At 42.8% G+C, this 24,775-nt stretch overlaps 1 long non-coding RNA gene across 2 annotated transcripts in view; it reads left to right on the top strand.

Moving 5' to 3' along the window:
* Positions 1–18,521, top strand: part of LOC125449230 (uncharacterized) — a 50,316-nt gene extending 31,795 nt beyond the window's left edge. The window contains exons 1-3 of one of the 2 annotated variants that reach the window (XR_007246871.2): positions 7,300–7,627; positions 11,903–12,048; positions 12,877–18,521. This is a non-coding gene — a long non-coding RNA (uncharacterized LOC125449230). Of the gene's footprint in view, positions 1–7,299; positions 7,628–11,902; positions 12,049–12,876 lie in introns of those variants that run through there. The other variant, XR_007246870.2, reaches the window with a different exon arrangement.
* Positions 18,522–24,775: the final 6,254 nt, after the last annotated feature.

Below are 24,775 nucleotides of genomic sequence, written 5' to 3' on the forward strand. Positions count from 1 at the left end.
TATATAGCTGGACTGTATAGAACAGGCTGATACTAACAGCATGTTTTGATGGGCCAAGCTGCAGTGAAGGGGCACCACCAGGTAAAGCTGTTATTAAACTCTTCTGATTACAAGCTGGTGCTAGAAATGACAGGAAGTTTGCTCAGTCTCTTTACCCCGATACATGATATGAAAGAACATCTCACTGGAGTGGGCTATAAAATCGCAGATTGACTGCTAATAAAATTATCATGAAATGCAAAGTGTAAAATGAGAGAGCGTTCTAGAGGGGGAAAGAAAGATGACACTGAATCAGCCACCTAGAGGAAAATTTGAATTGGTTTTTCAGTGAAGTTTAGTACTTTGCAGGGTGAACCATTTGAAGTGAAATAGTAATGGTGACTGTCTTTGATTGTTCAGCTTATGCATTTTGCCATTCTCGCTCACGAGACTGTTAACAGCATAACTCTGTAGGATTGAGTCAAGAGCATGATGGATAATGTGACTAAAAGCAGATAAAGTTGTAGGTTCCCCTCCTGTCTCGTTCGAATGACCTTTACAAACTTTGTCTTGTCACTTTGCTGCCAGCTTAGGTGACTTTGTCACCACAGATTATGTTGCAAGGTATTCTCTCCTCAGATCAACTACATATCAAAATTAAAGAGGCTTTATTTAGTCCAGAATATTGAGGAGAGATTTTAAAGTCTCAAATGCCCCAGAATTTTATACACAAAGCATTTGAGAATGAAGTGCATGTGCTGCACAAATGATCGATTGTACCTGACAAAAATCACTGAGTTAAATGAAAAATTGCAGAATGTGGGCTTTGAGAAGGAAATTGACTCCTAGAAGCCCAACGCCCCAAATCTTACTGCTCAATCATCAATAATATCACTTCCAGCTGCATTTCCTCCCAAACGTTGCCATTTACCTCAGCATTTGTTCCTGGGTTTCATATTTGCACATGCCCTCATTTTGAAATCCATTTCACTTCAATGTCCAACTTAAAATTGAAAAATAACACAAGTCCCACTGTGCTCAGTTTTGCATTCACCACAATGAGTTTTTCCATTAAAATAAAGAAATTTTGTCTGGAAAAGATTTAGAAAGTTGGCTTGACTTCTATTTGTCATTCAATTTTAGGTTTAATAACTGCAATATAATCTGCCTGAATTTTGCTGACCCTGTATTCGGTGTATAGGGAGGTTTGTACCAGGGCGGAGAACTTTGTGCCCCAGGGATTGGCAGTAAATCTATGTGAAGCTTCAGGCTCCACTTTCAGCAGGTGGTGGGGAATTGGAAAGTGCAGGGTTGTAAAATTGGTGCTTTTATATATTTCCCTATGGAGCTGAGGAAGGATGATTCATTGATAGGATTGTCTGAATCAGATAGCTTCATCAATTTCTAATAGGTTTGGTGTAGCCACGTAGTGGGTTTGGTTATTTCCTCGTAGATTTGCAACAAATATTCATGAAAATCTCCTCTCTAATTGTTGACTGGGTAACAGTTCTGCTCGGGCAAAATTTTACTCAATGTTGGAAAATTCAATCCGATTGTCTGGTCTGATAATTAATTCAACTTTGTCTTATTCCCATAACCCTGATTCTCTTATTAAAAATCTATCTCCGCCTTGAGTATACTAAATGATCCAATCTCTGTTGCCTTGTATAGTAAAGAATTCCACATTCGCTACCCTTTGAGAGAAGAAATTCCTCTTCAGTTCTGTTTCAAATGAGTGACCATATGGTCTGACGCAATGCCCTTTAGTCCTTGATCCTCCCACAGGGGGAAACAACTGCATTTATCTTGTCAATTCCCATAAGAATCTTGTATTTTTCAATAGGTTTTAGATTAGATTAGATTCCCTACAGTGTGAAAACAGGCCCTTCAGCCCAACAAGTCCACACCACCCCTTGAAGCATACCACCCAGACCCATCCCCCTCTAACCCATACACCCCTGAACACTATGGGGAAATTTAGCATGGCCGATCCACCTAGCCTGCACATCTTTGTACTGTGGGAGGAAACTGGAGCACCCAGAGGAAACCCACGCAGACACAGGGAGAATGTGCAAACTCCACACAGACAGTCACCCGAGGCTGGAATTGAACCCGGTTCCCTGGCACTGAGAGGCTGCAGTGCTAACCACTGAGCCACTGTGCTGCCCCTCATTACCCCTCATTCCTCTAAATTCAAATGAGTACAGGACCAACCTACTCAATCTCCTCAAAAGACAGTCCCTCCCTGGCCTAATGAATAATTTTGGGCTACCTGCCTTTCCTGGGCCAAGGGGCGCAAAACTGTTTGCAGTATTCCAGGTGGGTTGACTAGGCCTCCTAAAGTTTTAGCGAAATCTGCCTACGTTTCTATGCCATAAAAAAGCCAACATTCCATTTCCCTTCCCTATTACCTGCTGAATCTGGTTGCTAGCATTTTATGATCAATGCGCGAGGACTTCCAAATTCTCTATTTTGTGTTCTGCAACCTTTCCACATTGAAATAATGTTCAGCTCCTCTTCTTCCTGCCAAAATGCAAAATCTCACGTTTCCCCACATCATCTGTAAAGTTTTTACCTAACTGAGTAAATCTGTCACCTTCATCACTTGCCTTCCCACCTATTTTTGTCATCTGCAAACTTGGCTATAGTACGTTTGTTTTCCTCTTCCAAGTTGTCAATATGTATTTTCAGCACTGAGCCCTGAGGCACTCCAGTAATTACAGGTTGCCTATGTCATCCCAATTCTGTCTTCTATTAGTTACCTAAGCCTCTATATATGCTAAATACACACTGGGCTCTTATCTTATTAAGCAGCCTAACATGTATGTTATCAAATGTCTTCTGAAATTCCAAATATATTACATCCATCCCTTCTCCTTTATCTATCCTGCTTATTTCCTGCTCAAGTAATTCTAGTAAATCTGTCAGGCATGATATTGCATTTGTGAAGGCATGCCTGACACTGCTGGACCATATTGTGTATTTCTAAATGCACTGCTGTTACATTCTGACAAAGACTCCGACATTCTCCCAATAACAGATGTTAAGCTATAGTTACCTATTTTTTCCAGACATGGAATGAGAATGTATGTATTTTGTGTGAAGTTATTGTCCTAAATATGAATTTCTGACTAATTTTCAAAAGTAGGGAATGTATTGTGGATCAGTTAGAATCACTTCAGTGACAGCTAAATGCAACATTTACTATCATTGACATCAGCTAGAAATGTCTGACGTGCAAGGTCAGAAATGAAGGGCAATAGTTTTTCATTCAGCATAGTTTGTGAGAGATGACTGTGGATCTCATGGTACCAGGTAAATATCTGTACTGAGGGCTAGTTTTCAATGCTTACCCTCTCTCACTCGCTCTCTCTCGTGTTGCCTTCTCCATGATTCACCACAGTTCAGTTCTCCATCAGGATGAACATATTCTTATCATCCCAAACTTTATTTGGGTTAGTATTGCAACTTCATATTAAAATCTTGGGGAAGATATCATGTTTAAAATGCAGGGGATTTGTCTATTTCAGTATGTTTTTGAGTAGACACTGGGAACTGTGTGTTGAAACATTTTTTACAAAGTGGTGAATGATTTAAACTGACATACACTGGATTTATGTTTCTAAGATTCCCATTAATTCTTCTAAATTCCAATGAGTACAAGCCCAATCAATTTTGTCTTTCTTTATATGTCGGTCCTGCCATCCCTGGAATCAATCTGGTGAACTGTTTCTGGACTCTGAATAACAAGAATGTACTTCCTCAGATTAGGAGACCAAAACTGCACGCAACACACAAGGTCTGGTCTCACCAAGGCTCTGTAACTGGAGCAAGGCATCCCTACTCCTATGCTCAATTCATCCCTCAATGAAAGCCAGCATGCCACTAACTACTTTTTGGAGATAGTAGGAACTGCAGATGCTGGAGAATCTGAGATAACGAGGTGTAGAGCTGGATGTATACAGCAGGCCAAGCAGCATCAGAGGAGCAGGAAGGCTGACATTTCAGGCCTAGACCCTTCTTCAGGAAGGGTCTTGGCCAGAAACATCAACCTTCCTGCTCCTCTGATGCTGCTTGGCCTGCTGTGTTCATCCAGCTCTACACTTTGCTATGCCACTAACTTTCCTCACTGCCTGCTGCACCTGCATGCCAACCTTCAGCAACTGTTCCACTATGACACCCGACATCATTCAGATGATAATTTGCCTTCCTGTTTTTGAAACCTAAGTGGAATACCTTACATTTATCTATATTATTATATTGTATTTGCCAGTCTGTCCAAATCGCCCTGCAGCCTAATATCATCCGCCTCTCAGTATCCTCCAGCTTAGTGTTGTCTGCAAATTTGGAGATATTGCATTCAATTCCTTTGTCTAAATTATTAAGTTTATTCATCCTTTGTCAGTCCTTACTTCCAGGCATAAAATTCATTTACCTTAATATCCCAATTGCCAAATCTAACTTACCACTAACGTTTCTTGAATGTGAAATAAAGTGGGTCAGGAAAATGATGAGTGGCTTTTGAATTATAACAATGGCACGAGAGATCATCTAAATCCACGTTTGAGCCCCAGTTCCATAAATCCTCACACCAGGCAGAGGTGTCAAGTTGATCAATACATTTTAGAGCTTAGGTTTGTTGCTGAAGCGTGAATCATGTTCTATATTTTGTTTTGAGCCTGTTCCTGAATAGCTGTTGGATGTTCTGGTGGGAAGGGGATTTCATAAGAAAGCAAAAAGGTGTCAGATTATCCTAATTTTTTTAACCTGTAGATTAACACTTTTTTTTTCTTTTGAATGTTTCATCCAGCTCCACACCTTGTTCACTCTGAAATGTTTTCTTTCCTAATTTACCCCCTTAATCTATTAATGGTTCCTGCAAGGCTTTACAACATAGTGGATAGATTTTGGATCAGTTTTGTCGGGCCGTGGTTTATATTTAGTTGCATGCCTTGAATTCTTTTGTCCTTCTGTTAGGATTGTCTGTGTTGGGAGCTCAGCTTCAGACCTTCTGATCCACAGTTGCCAGATTTAGAGTTAACTATGGATACACCTCGATTACAAGTGGTGGCATTGTCAGTTGTCAGACTGCATTTGGATCTAACTTCCCCAGGGAAGCTGAGACAGCAGCCCCCACATTGATTTGAACTGCTTCAGTCATCATTTGACCTATCAAAATCATGCATATATCTCTGGTGTGAGATGAACCACTGAGACAGGGTAATGCCAGGAATATTTAGGACACCAAGTAGCAACTCATGGCATATATTATATTGATATTACATTAATTTCAGATCACTTGCTGATCCAAGACTCATGTGTGGACATAATGGGTCGATTGGCACTGGGGTTGAAACTTTAACCGTCTTGCAGGGACTTGGATGTGTTATGTAAGAAGGTGAAGTTGTCATGGCAATTTTTTCCTTAGGGTGGATTTCCCATCTCCACCTTTCATTGCTGTTCCCTATTGACAAAGAGGTTGGGACAATCATGCAGGCTATATTCTATAAAGATCTACACTCTTTCCTGTAACCAGTGTTGTCTTTCCTTTGCTGTAATTTACCTCCACTCAATGTCATCCAAGTCTAGATCATCTCTTACAACTACCCTTGTTTCAGCACCTCTTGACAGTGCCACCCCATCCTCGTGCATTTCCAAAGATCAAATGTCCCTGAACGTTAAGTTTCCAGTTCTGATTTCCCTGTAACTGTGTCTCTTATAGTGGCTACAGGATCCTGTTCATTTCCCACAATTTGCACCGTCAGTTCAACTACCTTATTCTGAAGGCTTTGTACATTGAGAATATAAAGCCTTTAGGCTTGCCTTTTTTGCCATTTTGAATCGTCAACTTTTCAATTTGCTTCCCCCCCGTGATTCCAAAGCGACTTCACAGATCATAGTAATATGTGATAATAGTATGTGCAAATACTGTCTGTACTCCAGCTTCCACTTGTCTGTCTCACTTTTTTGAATCCTGTTGTCACTTCAGAAGTTCTGCCTCTGGATGAAGTGAAGGTCATGCTGGACTTCTTGTGAAAGGCTGACTGTTGCTTTGCTCAGCTGCGTTTCCCCTACCCTCCCCCACGTGTGCCCCCCGCTCCCTCTTCCCTTTGCGCGCTGTCTCCCCCTCCCCTTTACTCCCACTCCCCATTACCCCCGCTCTCCTGCATGCTTCCCTGACCTGATCCCCTTGCCATCGCTACCCTTACATGCTCGCTCCCGCCAACTGAGATCCCGCCCCCTCTCGATGCTCTGCACTGCTCCCTTCATCTCCCGCCCCCCAACACTCCTCCCCTCCCCCCTCCTCCCTCCCTCCCCTCCTCCCTCCCTCCCCTCCTCCCTCCCTCCCCTCCTCCCTCCCTCCCCTCCTCCCCCCCTCCCCTCCTCCCCCCCCTCCTCCCTCCCCCCCTCCTCCCCCTCCCCCCCTCCCCCTCCCCCTCCCCCTCCCCCCTCCCCCCTCCCCCTCCCCCCTCCCCCTCCCCCTCCCCCTCCCCCTCCCCCTCCCCCTCCCCCTCCCCCTCCCCCTCCCCCTCCCCCCTCCCCCTCCCCCCCCCTCCCCTCCCCCCCCTCCCCCTCTCTCCCCCTTCCCGCCCCCTCTCTCCCCCTTCCCGCCCCCTCTCTCCCCCTTCCCGCCCCCTCTCTCCCCCTTCCCGCCCCCTCTCTCCCCCTTCCCGCCCCCTCTCTCCCCCTTCCCGCCCCCTCTCTCCCCCTTCCCGCCCCCTCTCTCCCCCTTCCCGCCCCCTCTCTCCCCCTTCCCGCCCCCTCTCTCCCCCTTCCCGCCCCCTCTCTCCCCCTTCCCGCCCCCTCTCTCCCCCTTCCCGCCCCCTCTCTCCCCCTTCCCGCCCCCTCTCTCCCCCTTCCCGCCCCGTGACGAAAGTAATTTGATTTCTATCCCTGAGGCAGAATCAAATACTTCACCTTATTGTCGTACTACAAATAATTTTTGCTGCAGCAAAGCCGTAGCCCATTCTCTCATTGATACCCGGAGACAGTCACGTGTCTCCCTGTTTATTTTGTACGTGGTTTTGTTTCTCTGTATTGTGTCAAGTACGTGTGGATAACGAGTGCAGAAAAATGGTGAGATTAGTGGGACAAGTAGCTTTTCTTTAATGCTTCTGAGGAAGAGTCGTCCCGGACGCGAAAGATTAACTCTATCTGTTCCCCCACAGATGAAAGCAGACCTGCTCGGTTGTTTCGAACATTCTCGTGTTTTGTTTCAGATTTACTTTGCTCGTATTCAAGTATTTTTGGATGTTCAGCTTCTGTTCTCTTTTTAATTGTTTGTTACGGATGGGCCTAATAATGCAAATTTCAAGTGTCTTTAAAGCCAATGGTGGCTAATCTCCCACAATTCACGGCGACGCAGAAACCGCCCTATATGCAGGCTTATTTGCCCAGCGGTCGGATGTGCGCATGCTTGCATTGCGGGCGCAGGGCGTTGTGGGGGTTCCTTTGTTATGTGTCCGAGTTGGTGGAAGCGGTACTGAGGATCGAAGAGGTACTCTCCTGGGGAGTAAGGGAGCCCAATAACAGTGTCGTTCAGCTCTCATTGCCCTTCAACTGAGTGACTCTCCAAGCCATTTCAGAGAACAGCTGGCATTGTCAGCAACATTGCCGTGGATCCGCGTTAACTTGTAGGCCGGATCAGGTAAGAAAGGCAGATTTTCATCCTGAGGCGGTGTCAGTAAACCAGATTTTTCAAGAACTTGATGGCAGTTTTATTACTATTAAAACTAACTTTTTAATCCAGATATATTATTTGTATTTAAATCTGAATCCAAATTCCACCGGCTGCCATGAACCTGCGTTCCCTAGTGCATTAAAATGAAACAAAGAACATCCGGATGCTGGAAATCTGAAACAGTTCTGAAGAAGGGTCACTGGACTCGAATTGTTAACTCTGCTTCGTCTCCACAGATGCTGTCAGACATGTCGAGTTTGTGAAGCCATTTGTTTTTGTTCCCCCAGAACATTAGCCTCGGCCTCTTGATGACCCCTTCAGTGACCTCACCACAATTTGACTGTCTCTGGCATATTCTTTGTCCTCTGTCTTTGTTCTCCTTGTTCCTCCAAACTCAGATACCACGTCTGATTTTCTTAGATTCCTTTTGAGCCCCTGAAAACACCGTGGCCGAGTCATTTCGGCAAGTGGGGATTGACTGTCCCGAATTCCACATGACAGGATCATGTCATTGACTGGGGATTGACTGTCCTGAGCTAACTCTGACAATGTCATGTTGGCATGTGGGGATTGTACAAATTAAAATCAAATTGCTGGGAGAACATAGAACAGTACAGCACAAGACCAGAACTTTCAGGTTACCGTCTCTGTGCCGACCAGGATGCTGTTCTTATTGAATTCCATCTGCCTGCACATGGCCTATATCTCTCCATTTCAAAAATAAAGAACAAAGAAAATTACAGCACAGGAACAGGCCCTTCGGCCCTCCAAGCCTGCGCCGATCGAGATCCTCTGTCTAACCTGTCATCTATTTTCTAAGGGTCTGTGTCCATTTGCTCCCCACTTCCTGCCTGTTCGTTTGTCCATCTAAATGCTTCTTAACTATTGCTGTTGTATTTGCTTCTACCACTAGCAGGTGCCTAGAACGCACTGTCAGTAACCATGTAATAAAAAAAAATTGCCTGACATATCTCCTTTAAGATTTTCCACTCACCTTAAACTTAATATTTGATGTTTTCACCTTTAGGAAAAAGACTCCTAACTATCCAAACGTCTTGTTTTTATGTACTTTTATTAGGTCGCCCCTGAGCATCTGAGGCTGTAGTGAAAACAATTCAAGTTTGTCTAACCTGTCCTTACAGCTAATGTACTCCAATCCAGGCAACATCCTGCTAAACTTCTTTTGCACCCTCTCCAAAACGGTCACATCCTTGTGTGGCATCCAGAACTGGACACTATACTCCAAATGTAGCCAAACTAAAGTCTTGTATAATTGCAATATGGCTTGCCAACTTTTTACTCACTGCTGAAGGCAAGCATGCTGCATGCCTTCTCTACCACCTTATCCACTTGTGCTACCACTTTCAGGGAGCTGTGGACTTGCACCCCAAGATCCTTCTGTAAATCAGTGCTTCTAAAGGTCCTCCCTTTTACTGTATATTTTCTCTTGCATTTGACGTTCCCAACTGACATTTTTCATCCAAATATATAAATATAAAAATTACAACAAGGGGTCGCAGCCGACTTAACCTTCTGGACCAGCCTGCCATGAGACACTTTGTCAAATGTTTTAGAAAAGTTCATGTCGCCAACTTCACTGCTCTACTCTCATCGATCATCTTTGTCACTTCTTCAAAAAACCCAATCAAATTTATGACATGACAAAACAAAGTCATGCTGACTGTCCATTGTTTTCTAAATGGAAGTAAAAATTCTTTTCCAAATGCAAGTGGACTACAGGTCCTCTAAGTCTGAAATAAAAGAGCAGATATTTAGGCAAATTCAGAGAGGTGTAAAAGTAATCGGGTAGTACTAGTCATGAATTTTGACTTCCAAACATTAACTAGAATAGTCATCACGTGAAAAGTTTAGAGGAAGCAGAATTCTTCAAGCGCACCGAGGAGAGCATTTTAGGCTGGTACATAGAAGGCCATAAGGCCAGGATTTGTAGGTCCTGGACTTAATTATGGGTAATGAAGCTGGGAAAGTAATTGAGGTATCAACAAGGAAACATTTTGCAGATAGTGATAATAATTCCATTACATTCAAAATTGCAATGGAAAAGAGAAAGAATTACCTGAAATCATAGTCTCAATTGAGGGAAGCCCGATTTTAATAAAACCAGATACGATTTGACCAGAGTCGACGGAAAGCAGATACTTTCCGGTAAATCTGCGTTTAGAGCAGTGGGACATGTTCAAGAAGGAAATGGGGAGAGGACAAGGCCAGCATCTTCCAATAAAGACAAAGGGCAGGACCAATAAATTCTGTGAACCCTTGATACCAAGGGATACACAGCATCTGAGAGAGGGAGACTTATGCAGATACTGAGGGCTTAAAATCAGCAGAAGCCCTTGAGTACAGAATGTGCAAGGGAAAACTTAAAAAGGAAATTGGGAATGGGCTATGAAAGGATGATGGCAGGTTAAATTAATGTAATTTTGCAATTTCATTAAGGGTAAAAGGATAAGTAGGGCCCATTAAGAACCACCGTGGTAATTTGTGCATGGAGCCAGAGAATGTATGAATGGTTCTTGATCAAAATTTTGTGTTGGTGTTCACGTGAGATGGACAATGTGGGTATAGAAATCAGGGAGCAGGACTGTGATATGTTTAAATAAATTACCATAAACAGGAGGTACTGTGTGGTGTATCAGGTTTAAAGGTAAATAAATCTCCAGGGCTGGATGAAATGTACCCAGGCTATTGAGTGAGGCAAGGGAGGAGATAGCATTAGTGCATTTTCCCTCTAGCTACATGAGAGGTGACAGAGGATGAGTAGACAGCCAGTGTTGTATCTTCCTCCAAGAAGGGCACAAGGGATGTACCAAGAAACTACAGACTAGTCAGTAGTGGGGAAGCTTGTGGAACCAATTCTGAGGGACAGAATTAATCTGCTCTTGAAGAGGCTTGAACATGGTTTTATGAAGTGAAAGTTAGGGTTGCATCCACTTGATTGAAAGTTTCGGAGAGATGTAGGTGAGAGCAATGCATTTGACATCACCCACTTGAACTTTGCAAAGCTTTTGATAAGGTTCTGCATGAGAAACCGATAACAATGACGAGCCCATGGGATCCAAGGAAATTTGACAATTTCATGCCCGAATTGGCCAAGTGGCAGGAAGCAGAGGATGATAGATGAGGATGTTTTTGTGACTGGAAGCCTGTGCTGATTGGTTTCTGCAAGGATCATTGTAGGGGCTGTTGATGTTTGTGGTTTATGTAAGCAATGTGATCTTGAATGTAGGAGGGTTGATTAGAAAATTTGCAGATAGTGCAAGAACTGTGCTGAATAGGCGGAGGGATAGCCTTGATTACGTGAGGATGTAGACGGCTGATCAGTTGCAACTAGAATTCAAACAAGATAAGTAGGGGCAGGACAAATAAGGCAAGGGAATATATATTGAATGGTAGGAGCCTAGGAAGCACTGAGGGTCAGTGGGACGTTGGTGCATGCACTCTTAAGCTATCAGGACAGGTAGATAAAATGGTTAAGAAGGCACATGGGATACTTGCCTTTTTTAGCCAAGGCATAGAGTTTGAGAGCAAGATGGTTATGCTGGACCTGTATAAAAAGTTGGTTAGGCCACAGTTAGAGTATTGTGTCCAGCTCTGAGGGCTGTGATTGGACTGGAGAGGGTAGATTTACCAGGATGTTATCTGGTTTGGAGAGTTTTAAATATGCAGGGAGATTGGACAGACTTGGTTGGAGCAGAGGAGACTGAAGGGGACATGATTGAGATGTATAAAATTATGAGGGGCATAGACAGGTAAACAGGAAGGAACATTTTTCCCCTTGATGGAGGGTCAAGAACTGGACCACTGTTTTAGGATAAAAATCACTAGGTTTAGGAGGAAAATAATTTTAACCACAGGGTAGTGAGAATCTGGAATTCATCACCTGTAAGGATGTAGAGGCAGAAACCCTCTCTACATCTAAATACTTTTTAAATGTATAATTGTGATTTGGTGGCAAATGGGATAAGAATGGTTCGATGGTTGAGTCTGTGCCACTCAAAAACAATGGTGTGAAGAGCCTTTTTCTGTGCTGTAGATCTCTCTGACACTACATCTGTTTTGAACTCCTGTGACTGGGTCATATCAGTGAATAGGGATTGACACTTTTGAACTCCCTATGACAGGGTTATATTGTTGACTGAGGATTCTCTGTCCTGAACACCTTGTGACTGGGTCAAATTGGTGAGTGAGGATTGATTGTCCTGAACTTCCTCCCTCTCACAGAGTCATATTGGTGAGTGGTGATTGACCTTCCTGGGAACCCATAGGAAGAATTTCTAAACAGCTGGAGGAACAAGGGAGCAGCACATTCAGTCAGCCATCCTGCTGATCGAGAACTGGAACTGGGGTCAGTGTGATAAATAATAATGGTAAATATTTACCTTTTAAATTTGTTTGGAGTTTTTTTTATTTATGGATGAATTTAATTCTTGTTCAGTAAATAAATATCCTTTGTTTGCCATGTTGTGTCCCTGCTGATAGTTGATTCATTCATTGATGGGTATTGCTGCCATTAACAGCTGAAACAGCGGGTTGTAGTGACACCGGCAGCTTGGTTTGGATGGGTGTTCCAGGGATTTGATCTGGTACGGTGAAGAAATGGTTCGGATTCAGGACGGTGTGAGGCCTAGACGGGATTCTGAAGGTTCTGACGTTCCATTCCTTTGGGAGGAATGGAGACTGCAGCCGGCCTGGAACGAGTTGGGAATACTTTGTAGAGCAGCAGACCCTCGTTCCAGATTAGTAGCTTCTGAGTTTTAAACTCCTTTTCCTTCCTTCACACTGTCATCCCAGGAGCAGTCAAAGAGAACAGCCCCACCTTGGGGCAGCGAGCAGAGGATTGGGAAGGGAAGCAATAACTAAAGGATTCCACTTTGTGGTAAATCAACGAGGCTGCAATCTCTTGTTGGGGAGGAATCCAATGGGGACGTGGGTGGAAAGGATTCATTAAAAAAATCATTTTCATTGATACGAGCCTGAAGCTGGAAAACTGAGGCCAGGCAGAGGGTGGGATGGAGAAGACTGGGACTGAAATAGGAGACGTGAATTTGGATTTCAGCCTAGGAAGAGAAAGTAAGTGTGGGACAGGAATTTACAGCTTGGGGAACAAGAGGGGAAAATTGTTTCATAGAAACTGGAATTGTCAGTTTCAAACTTCTAACTTGTACTGACAGTGACTTTTGTAAACTTGTTTACAGAGTTTTGAAAGGGGCCATTTACAGATGAGAAACTGAAATCAAATATCGTGTTAAGATCTGACAGTCACTTACCTCCTGACCTGAATATCTTGAGCTTTGAGCTGAAAAGAAGACACTTCTTAACCAGTTACACAGCCTGAAGAAAACACTTCCCCATTCACAGCAGAGAGAAACCATAAATGTATTCTGTATGAGGACGAAGCTTCATCTGATTCATACACGTATATCTCGCTAATAATCATCCACCAAGACGAGCAGAATGGAGAAACCGTGGAAGTGTGGCGACTGTGGAAAGGAATTCCGTTTTGCATCCCAGCTGGAAACTCATCAACGCAGTCATACAGGGGAGAGACCATTCCCCTGCTCAGAGTGTGGGAAGGGATTTATTAATTCATCCTCACTTCTGAGACACCAGAGAGTTCATGATGTGGAAAAGCGGTTTACCTGCACTGTGTGTGGAAAGGGTTTTAATAGATCTTCTAACCTCCTCACGCACCAGCGCATTCACACAGGGGAGCGGCCATTCACCTGCTCCGAATGTGGGAAAGGATTCACAAGTTCATCCCATCTTCTGAAACACCAGCGTGGACACACTGGGAGGAAGCCTTTCACTTGCTCTCAGTGTGGGAAGGGATTCACCAACTCCACTGACCTACTGACACATCAACGCGTTCACACTGGGGAGCGGCCGTTCACCTGCTCAGAGTGTGGGAAAGGATTCACTCAATTGCAAAACCTAATGAGACACCACCGAGTTCACACTGGAGAGAAGCCTTTCATTTGCTTTGTGTGTTGGAAGCGATTTGCTGAATCACAGCACCTAAGGAGACACCAACAAATTCACAAGTGACTGCCGTGATTGCATTCTGCTGTTATTCACATCCACCACTGAACGTTCTCATATTTGGGGTTTATTTTTGCTGCTGTAAACTCCAGTCTGTTGTAGAGTTATTAATATTTGTTCTTTGTAATTAATTGATCAACCAGGGTCTAATTGAATGGCAGAGCCTGACCAAGAGTTGAATGGCCTACTCCAGTTCCTATGTACTTTCATCACAGACGTCTCACTCTCTTTTTTTAGTTTGCTGAAATGCTGGTTTATGGAGAAAAGTCTTCTTCCTGTTCTTCCATGAGTTTCCATTCATTAGTTCTGTTTGAGTCCAGGTTTGGTAGGAATTAGAAGTGGACATTTTTAGCTTTTCAAGACTATTGCTATTCATTGAGGTCATGGCTGATCTGTAACTGAATGTTAATTACCCATGTATTATTTTAATATTGGCTTCCAGTCTGTTGCAAGCTATTTTAAAATAAATTTTGTTCATATTGCACCTTCAGTTAGGCAAGTTTCCCAAGGTGCATCTTGGAAGCATACAATGTTAAATTTGACAAAAATCTATATTTTCTAATCAACCCGTTCAGAGATGGTATTACAGATCTCAGAAGCGGATAAGATTTTAACCTAGGCATTCTGGTTCAGAGTTACACACCACCACACCAGAAGAGTCTGATCTTCTGACAAAAATATTGACATTGAGTCAAAGAAAGGGAGTTTGGGAAGGCTGAATACAATGCTTAGTTAATGGCTTTGTTTTTTAACTCTGAAAGGAGAGATACAGACTGATGAAGAGGGAGAGTGAGAATGTTAAGGTCGATGCCCTGTAGGCTGAACCTTCTGTCAGAGACTGTGAGTGATGTATCAGAGGCTGAAGTTTGAGGAATGCAGAGCTCTCTTGTTATCCAGATGAAGGAGGTTACAGATATTGGAACGTGTGTGCAATATAAGGGACTTGACAAGAAAATAACAACATACAAATGGAGGCATTTGTGGAGCTGGAGGCATTGCAGATCTAGTGAGTAGAGGAGTAATGGACAAGTGTCGGGGAAATGTGCATCAGAATATGGATAGGCTGAACCTTCAGCCCATAGGGGATAGTCAGAAGAGAACAATAATAGACAAGCAGAAGGACAACACAGTCACATAGAAGAGCTCAAGAGAGGTACTGAGGGAATGACACATGCTATCACTGTACATATGGAACCTGATGTCATGTGTTTGGCTGATGGCCCAAGAGGCAGCCTGTATGTAAGATTTTTGAGAAGTCATCAGGAGACCAATGGAGGAGAGCCTAAGGTAAAGGGATCCAGTGCAGAAAATTGTGATAACTTAGAGAAGATAAAGTAGCAGAGCAAGGTAGAACTGAGAGAAATGATAATCAGAGCACTTGTGGAAGGGACCGAAGAAATAATACGTAAGAGGTAAGGCTACAGATCTTCAAAATGGTGAAGAGATAGAAATAAAGGCTCTGTATCTGAAGGAAAATAGAATTCATTACAAAACATATTAATTGACAGCTGAAATCTTTTTTTTTAAAAAAGTACATGATAGCTATTACAAAGACCTGGCTGCAAGATAACAAATTCGATAACATGGGGCCTGAATATTCAAGGGTATATACACCACAGATGGACAGGAAGCTAGGAAATGGTAAATGAGTAACTGTTAAGAATGATATTTTTACAATAGATAATTGTGACTTCATTTGTAATGGTCAAGATCTAGAATCAGTTTTGATAGAGATCAGAAGTTCTAAAGATAAGACGTAATTTGTAAGAGACATTTTTTTTAGATCACCAAACAATAGGATGGGTATATGGGAGGAAATAATGGGGGCTTGTGAAAAAGATACAGCAATAATCATGGTGTTCTTAATGTATGGATTGAATCAATCAGATTGGCAAAGGTATCCTGGAAGACGAATTCAGTGAGTATTTCTGGGAGCATTTCCTAGAGCAACACATTCTCAAGCCAGTCAGGAAAGCTGTGCTAGATGTGATAATGTGCCACAAGAGGCTTAATTAAGGACATAATTGTAAAATTGCCTTTACATACCAATAATCTTAGTATGACAGTTTGTGAGAGGAAAGTAGGCCTTAGATTAGTGTTTTAATGTCATTAAGGACAGTTATGGAGTACAGTTCTAGTTAAAGTGAACTGGGAAATTCTGTTGAGGAACAAATCAAAAGAGATAAATGGCAAAGATGCAGGTCATTGTGAAAGAGTCTAGATGGAGAATTCACTATCTGTAACTAACTAAGAAAACCAAAGAGTGTCAAATTGAAAGAAAAAGTTGCACAATTCTGTGAAGAATAGTGGCAGTCCAGAAGATGGGCAGAGAATATCTTAAAAAGTAGTGAAGTAAGGCAGAAAAACTAGCTGTAAATATTTTTTGAGTGTTTCTATAAATATTTTAGATCAAAAAAGATTAAGGAAATTGTTGGTCTTGTAGAGAGTGACAAAATTAATAATGGAAAGTGAACAATATTTTGTCTGGCATCACGGTAGTGAATACAAATAACCAAAAAATCCCATAAATAATTGTAAATCAGGTGGCAGGAAGGAAGAACTTAGTCACTAGAAATGTTTACTGAGAGAACTAAAAAGCCAGTAAGTTATTGGGTCCTAATGGGGTGCTTCCTAGGTTCTTAAAAGAAGTAGCTGTTGGGATAATTGGTGCATTGGCTTTGCTTCAAAATTCCATAGATTCAGGAATGGTTTACTCGGATGGGAAAATAGTGAATGCAGGTGGTCAGTTCAAGAAGAATGGAGACAGAAAGTAGGAATTACATGTTAGTTTAACATCTGTCATTGGGGAAATGCTAGACTTTTTTAAGGTTATTGCAGGGCACTTAGAAAATCTCAATGTGATCAGGCAGAGTTAACACGGTTTTTAAAAAGTACAGACATGTCTGACAAATTCATTTGGTTTCTTGAAGCAACATGCCATTTGAAAAATGGGAATCTGTGGATGTGCTACAATTAGGTTTTCAGAAAGAACCATCTTGAATCTTATTGCAACATAAACCTTTAGAAAATAGATGACTCTTCAGACAGATGATCTCGATCAGTGCAGGCTTGGAGGGCTGAAGGGCCTGTTCCTGTGCTCTAATTTTCTTTGTTCTTTATACAAAATTGAAGAGATTCGACAACATAGTTCCCTCTGTGGGAGAGACTAGTAAAAAGTGACAGTTTAAAAATAAAGGCACTTTCACTTATGATGGAGGTGAAGAGAATTTCTTTGAGATTCAAGAGCCTTAGAATCTCTCTTCCCTAGAGAACAGGGCAGGGGCGGTTGCGCAGTCTTCGAATATTTTTTAAGGCCGAGTGAGAAAGATCCTCGACTTTACCCTAATACTCTGACCCTTTTTTTTAAAAGACAGGAAAGTGGAGCTGAAGCCAGTCAGATCAGCCAATGATCTTATTAAATGGTGGAGCAGGTTTGAAGGGCTGATTGGCCTACCCCCTGCTCCTATTATTATGCTCATAATGGGGTGAGGTGGAAGCAAAGTGAGGTCAGCCCCAGTCAACTGGATGATGGGAATGGGGTGTTGGAGGATGTTTTCATTTGACTTGGTCAGTATGAGGGATCGCGTCCCACACTTACACAGGATGTCCCTTTCGTAGACTCCCTACAGTGCGGAAGCAACCCAAACAGCTTATTAAGTCCACAACAAAGCTCCGAAGAGCATCTCACCCGGACCCCTGATAATGCTGTGTTTTCCATGGCCAATCTGTCTGGCCTGTGGGAAGAAACTGGAGCACCCAGAGCAAACCTGCACAGACATGGGGAGAATGTGCAAACTCCACATACAGTCACCTGAGGCTGGAATTACACCCAGATCACTGAGCTACTGTGACTGGGATTGAAGCTGTTTGTGTGTTTAAAAGCTGTATCTTTAAAATGTTTCAGTAGTCTTGATTGTGGAATGAAATGCTAAAAGGTCTGCATTAAAAGCCAAGGGTAGTTGAAGGATTACTGAACTTTTAAAAAGCAAGGAACTTTACCCTCATTGTAAATGTTTAGTTGTCTATGCAAGTAGTTGGAAGCCCAGGCATTGGCAAGCTGGAACCAATGGGGTTGGGGGTGGTGGGGAGATGGTGTACAAGTGTAGCTATGGCTGGCCACAAGTAGCTGATTTGACAACAGGCCATTAGTCCACAGACCAATGACCAAGAACTCCTGCCTGCAAATAATTATTTGACTGCGAGTAGCTGAACAGCCTGAGTAAATGATTGTTTGGGCAGAAGCCGTCGGACCTTCAGAAAGGAAGGAGCTGTTTTGCTCTGCAGCAAAAAGCTTCTTGAACCTGGTAAGAGCTAGCTTATTTCTCCTCATCAGTTGCTGTAAGCTGTGGCTTTCAATTAAGTCCGAGACGTCTGTGAACCGGTCAATCTGTGCCTCCTGCAAACAACTGAAAGTACAGAGAGGCAAGATTGAGAAGCAGCATACTGATGGGCAAAAGGAATGTCTCAATAAACCCTGATGGGCAGGAACCATTGATCTGCATTACCAGTCTTTCCCTTCAATTATAACACCCATGGTTTCTATCTCTTATTTGTGTCTGTATGTATGTGTATGTAAACAGAAATTATAGGAGGGTTAAGAGTTTTAACTAGTAGAGATCTATGCCTTCATAATTGTGTATCTGTAGTTAGAATCTACTTACTTGTAATAAATAGTAATCCTTGTCAAGTACAGAAACCTGGTCTGTGCTTTGTTAACCTGGGTCAAAAAGACAGGTAAATTGGGAAATTCTGCATATTGCAAAAAAATTGTTAACTTTTGTCATGACTCTGCATAGTGGAGCTTGATATCCAGTGTGCTACTACAATGAGGCACAACCCAGTGCTGTGGTTGGGATGGAAACTGGATTGGAAATGTTCAGATAATACCATCATCTACTCAATGTGGAAAATTGCTCAGGTGTGTCCTGTACAAACACAAGACAAATCTAACCCAGCCAATTACTGCCTTATCAGTCTGCAGCCGAACATCAGTAGAGTGATAGGTGTCATCAACAGTTGTTACCAAGCTGCACTTGCTTAACAATAACCAACTTATTGACTCTCAGTTTAGGTTCTACCAGGGCTACTGAACTTCTGAACTCATTATAGCCTTGGTTCAAAGATGGACATAGGAGCTGAATTCCAGAGGCAGGAGTGACAGTCCTTGACACCAAAGGTGGCATCAAGGAATTCCAGCAAAATTAGTTGGTATCAGGCTTAACTCTTCACTGGTTGCAGTCATACTTGATGCATAGGAAAATGGTTGTGGTTGTTGGAGATCAGTCATCTCAGTTCTAGGACAACTCTGCAGGAGTTCCTCCGGGTAGTGTCCTAAGCCCATCTATCTTTAGCTGCTTTTATCAATGATTTGCCCAACATCTTAAGGTCAGAAGTGGGGGTAATTGCTGATAACTGCACAATATTCAGTACCATTCATGTTTCCTCAGATAATGAAGCAGGCCGTGTCCAAATGCAATGAGGTATTGTTTGGACTGACAAGTGGCAAACAACATGCATGCTAGTCAATGACCTTTCCTACAAGAGAGAGAATCTAACCATCACAACTTGACGGTTAGTTATCACTATCTCTGAATCTCCCACTCAACTTACTTGGGGGTATGATTGACCAGAAACTGAACTGGACTGATCATAATTTGCTGTGTGTAGAACAGCAGGCCAGAGATTAAGAATCTTGCAGTCAGTAACATGCACTTCTTGTAGCCTATCCACCATCTACAAGGCATGTGTCAGGAATGCGATCGAATACTTGTCTCGTGCCTGGATGGGTGCAGCTTTAGCAACACTCGAAGTTTGATATTACCTAGGACAAAAAAAGCCTGCTTGATTGGCACCATATTCACCAGCATCCACTTCCACCACTGACATTCAGTTGCAGCAGCTCAGTATTATCATCTACAAGATGCACTGCAGAAATTCATCAAGGCTCATAGGACAGCACCTTCCAAACTCGCTAACAATATCATCTGAAAAAAGAAGGGCAGAAGATACAAGTTGCCTTCCAAGCTTTTCCCCATCCCAAACAGAGAAATATTGTTGAAAACATATTGCTGTTCCTTCAGTGTTATTGTATTAAAATCCTGGAAGCGTTATGGGTCTACCTACACCAATTACACTACAATGATTCAAGAAAACAGCTGTTGTTACCCTCTCGAGGGCAACTAGGAATGGGCAATGAACATCGGCTCAGCCAACAATATCTACATCTGTGTCTGAATAAAATATTGACAGTTTAGGAAAAGGCAGGTATGGATTTGAGAGTGATGAAGCAAAGTTGAGATGAAGTTTGCAAGCGGGGAGGAATGAGTGTTTTTGAGGAACTTTTAAAAGGGAACAAGGAATCTTGGAAGAAACTGGTTGCAAAGTCAGTCAGAATTACAGGAACAAAGAAAATTACAGTACAGGAACAGGCCCTTTGGCCCTCCAAGCCTGCACCGACATGCTGCCCATCACAACTAAAGCCCCCTTTCCTACTGGGGACCGAGGCCCTCTTCCCATCCTATTCATCCATTGTCAGGATGCCCTTCAAAAGTCACTATAGTATCTGCTTCCACTGCCTTCCCCCAACAGTGAGTTCCAGGCACCCGCCACCAAATCCAGATGGAAAAATACAGTAAATGGCAGAACCCCTATGATTACTGATAGGCAGAGGGATCTGGGTGTACGGGTACACAGGTCACTGAAAGTGGCAATGCAGATGGAAAAGGTAGTCAACAAGGTACTTGGCATGGGTGTGAAGGGACGTTAGTTAATCAATTTTATGGAAATAGGGATGAGAGTGAGATAGATGTTAGAGTCACAGCGGTATACAGAATGGAAATGGACCCTTCAATCCAGCTCGTCCATGCTGACCGGATATCCTCAATCTAGTCCCATTTGCCAGCATTTGACCTGTATCACTCTAAACCATTCTTATTCATATACCCATCCAGATGCCTTTTAAATGTAATTATACCAGGCTCCTCCACTTTGGCAGCTCATTCCATACACACACAACCCTCTGCATGAAACAGTTCCCCTCACGTCCCTTTTTAAACCCTACCTCTCTCACCTTAAACCTATTCCAGCTAGTGTTTGACACCCCTATCCTGGAAAAAAGACCTTGACTATTCAGCTTATCGATGTTCCCTATGATTTTGTAAACCTTTCTCAGGTCACTTCTCAGCCTCTACTACTCCAAAGAAAATAGACACAGCCCTTTCAGCCTTTCCATAATAGCTCAAGCCCTCAAAACCTGGCAACATCCTTGTAAAGAGATAATGGGAACTGCAGATGCTGGAGATTCCAAGATAATAAAATGTGAGGCTCATATTCCACCTGGGAACCCTGCAGCCATATGGTATCAATGTGGACTTCACCAGTTTCAAAATCTCCCCTTCCCCCACTGCATCCCTAAACCAGCCCAGTTCATCCACTCCCCCCACTGCACCACACAACCAGCCCAGCTCTTCCCCCCCCACCCACTGCATCCCAAAACCAGTCCAACCTGTCTCTGCCTCCCTAACCGGTTCTTCCTCTCACCCATCCCTTCCTCCCACCCCAAGCCGCACCCCCAGCTACCTACTAACCTCATCCCACCTCCTTGACCTGTCCGTCTTCCCTGGACTGACCTATCCCCTCCCTACCTCCCCACCTACACCCTCTCCACCTATCTTCTTTACTCTCCATCTTCGGTCCGCCTCCCCCTCTCTCCCTATTTATTCCAGTTCCCTCCCCCCATCCCCCTCTCTGATGAAGGGTCCAGGCCCGAAACGTCAGCTTTTGTGCTCCTGAGATGCTGCTTGGCCTGCTGTGTTCATCCAGCCTCACATTTTATTATCTTGGAACATCCTTGTAAATATTTTTTGAACCCTATCAAGCTTAACAACATCCTTCCTCTGGCAGGGAGACCCAGAATTGAACACAGTATTCTAAAAGCAGCCTAACCAATGTCCTGTACAGCTGCAACATGACCTCCTAACTCCTGTACTCAAAGCACTGGCCAATAAAGGCAAACATACCAAAAGCCTTCTTCACTACCCTGTCTACCTGCAGCTCCACTTTCAAGGAATAATGAATCTGCATTCCAAGGGAGCACTCCCCAGGTCCTTATCATTAAGTGTATCAGTCCTGGTCTACTGTAAGTTTAACCCTACCAAAACACATCACCTCACATTTGTCTAGATTAAACTCCATCTGCCACTCCTCAGCTATCTGATCAAGGTGCATATGCATTAGTAAAGTTTTAGAGAAATTCAGCAGACCTGGAAGAATCTGAGGAGAGAGAAACAGAGTTAGCATTTTGAGTGTATTGACTCTTCAAAACACACTTTATCTCTCTCCACACACACTGTCAAATTTGCCGAGTTTCCCCAGCACTTTCTGTTTTTTATCTTGGGTTTGTTTTTACACAATATTGTGCTTTGAATTGTTTTGGACAACATTGCACATACACACATCACCAAGCAAGGTCACACATTAACTTGCAGACAGCTACGTTCACGCACACACACACACAAACTTATCACACGGCATGGCCAGTGTGATATCTTGCAGGCTACTACATGGCTGTATAGTTCATTAGGAACATTGCAACCAGGCATGCTGAACATTGCAAATTGAATTCAAAGTATTGTGCGTGGAAATTTGTCAGATGGCCTGCTAGATTGTTAATCCAGAGATGCCACGCATTGTTCTGGGACCCTGGTTCCGATCCCGCCATAGCAGATGGTAGAATCTGTATTCAGTTTAGAAAATCTGGAATTAAGATTATGTTTAATTATGATCCTGAATCCATTGTTGATTGGTTCACTGATGCCCTTTAGTGAAAAAAGCTGCCATTCTGGTCTGGCCAACATGTGACTCCAGATCCACAGCAATATGGTTGACTCATAAATGCCCTGTGGGCAAATTAGGGATGGGCAATAAATGCTGGCCTAACCAACAAAATCATCAGCCCATCAATGAATTAATTACCTAAGTACATAACATATTAGATACATAAAGGGAAAGCGGGTGGTCAGGAACAATGTTAACCTATGAAAGACAGAAAGTGGGGATGTTGTCAATGACTATGGGGAAATGGCACACGTGTTGAATTACATTGACAAAGAGGATAGTTTGTTGGAAGTCCCAAGAAAATTAATAGTGGATCAGGAACAGGGACTGAATAAAATTAACGGAAGCAAAAACTATAAGAAATTGGAACAGGAGTAGGCCATTCAGGCCCTCAAGCTTGCTTCACTATTCAATAGGATCATGGCTGAATTTTACATTTCTTATGTCCACTTTCTTGCCCTTTCACTTTAACCCTTGATTCCCCAACTGATCAAGTACCTATCTGACTCAGCCTTAGATATACATGAGGACTGTAATCCCTCTAAGGGAAGAAGTTCCAAAGACACTCAAACCTCTAAGGTAAGAAATTTATGTTCACTTCAGTCTTAAATTGGTGTTGAGAGCAATATTGGCCCAATAAAGGATGAAAGTTGGGATTTCATCAATGACTATGAGGAAACAGCAGACATGTTGAACAATTACTTTCCTTCAGTATTTACTGTAGAAAAGGGGGATAGCTTGCCAGAAGTCCTGAGAAAAATAATTGCGGATCAGGATCATAATCAGGGTCTGAATAAAGTTAGTGTAAAGTAAAACATTGATAATGAGGAAATTAATGGAATTAAAGAGTGACAAATCTCTGGGACCTGACAGATCTTATCCAAGGATAGTAAAGAAAGTAAGGGAACACATTGTAGAAACCGTAATGTAAACTTCCCAGAGTTCCCAAGATAAAGGAGTCATCCCGCTGGCTTGAAAAATTGTACGTCACTCTGCCTTGTTAAGATTGAAAGAGGAAAAATAAGGAATTACAGGCCAGTTAGGCTAACAACTCTGGTTGAGAAATTCTTGGGGTCTGCAATCAAGGATGGGCAATCTGAACAGGTTTGAAGTTTTCAGTTCCTCGGGGAGCAACACCATAGATTGGTGACAGATAGGCACGCCTGACAAACCCCAGTGAATTTTTTGAAGAGATGACTAAAGTAGAGGAAAGGGAATGTCTATGGATATTGTGTACATGGACTCCCAGAAGGCATCTGATAAAGCCCCATGTACGAGTGTGTTAAATAAAGTAGAAGTCCATGGAACTGAGGGTAAATTACTCACATGGCTAGGAAATTGATTGAGTGCCAGGCAACCGAAAGTATGTAATATGGGTAGGTACTCAAATTGGCAGGATATGACCAATGGTATCTCACAAGGATCTGTGTTAGGATATCAACATTATTTGCTAAGAATTTGGATCGTGGAACAGAAAGCAGACACCATCATTGTAGGCCAAATATCAAACAATGATGAGACAGAATACAGTAAAGAGATAGAGTGCTTGGTGGCGTGGTCTAAAGATAACAATGTCTCCTTTAACGTCAGCAAAACTAAAGAGGTGATCATCAACTCTAGGAAACAAGGAGGAGGGCATGTCCCTATCAACACCAATGGAGTTGAGGCGGAATGGTTGAGCGTGTCAAGTTCCTAGTAGTGATGATGACCAACAATCTATCCTGGACCACCCAGGTTGATGTGACAGTCAAGCAGGCATAACAATGCCTCTTCTTCCTCAGGAGGCTAAGAAAATTTGGTGTGTCCATAAGAATTCTCATTAACTTTTACAGATGCACTATAGAAAGCATTGTACCTGGATGCATCGCGGCTAGGAATCGCAACTGCTCTGCCCAGGACCATAAGAAACTACAGTGACTTGTGAACATAGCCCAGTCCATTACAGAAGCGAACCTTCCATCCATTGACTCCATCTACAATTCTTGTTATCTTGGAAAGAAAGCCAGCATCATCAAACATTCCTCCCACATTGGTTATAATCCCTTCCAACCTTTTCTGTCAGGCAGAAGTACAGCTTCTTCCCTGCTGTTATTAGATTTCTGAATGGACCTCTCAAATTTTAAATCTAATGTTTATCTTGCTTTTTGTACACCTTCTTTGCAGCTATAACATTGTATTCCTCACCCTATTCAATCACACTATGACTATTATATTTACAAT

The sequence above is a fragment of the Stegostoma tigrinum genome, chromosome 42, assembly GCF_030684315.1.
Source record: "Stegostoma tigrinum isolate sSteTig4 chromosome 42, sSteTig4.hap1, whole genome shotgun sequence".
NCBI lineage: Eukaryota > Metazoa > Chordata > Chondrichthyes > Orectolobiformes > Stegostomatidae > Stegostoma > Stegostoma tigrinum.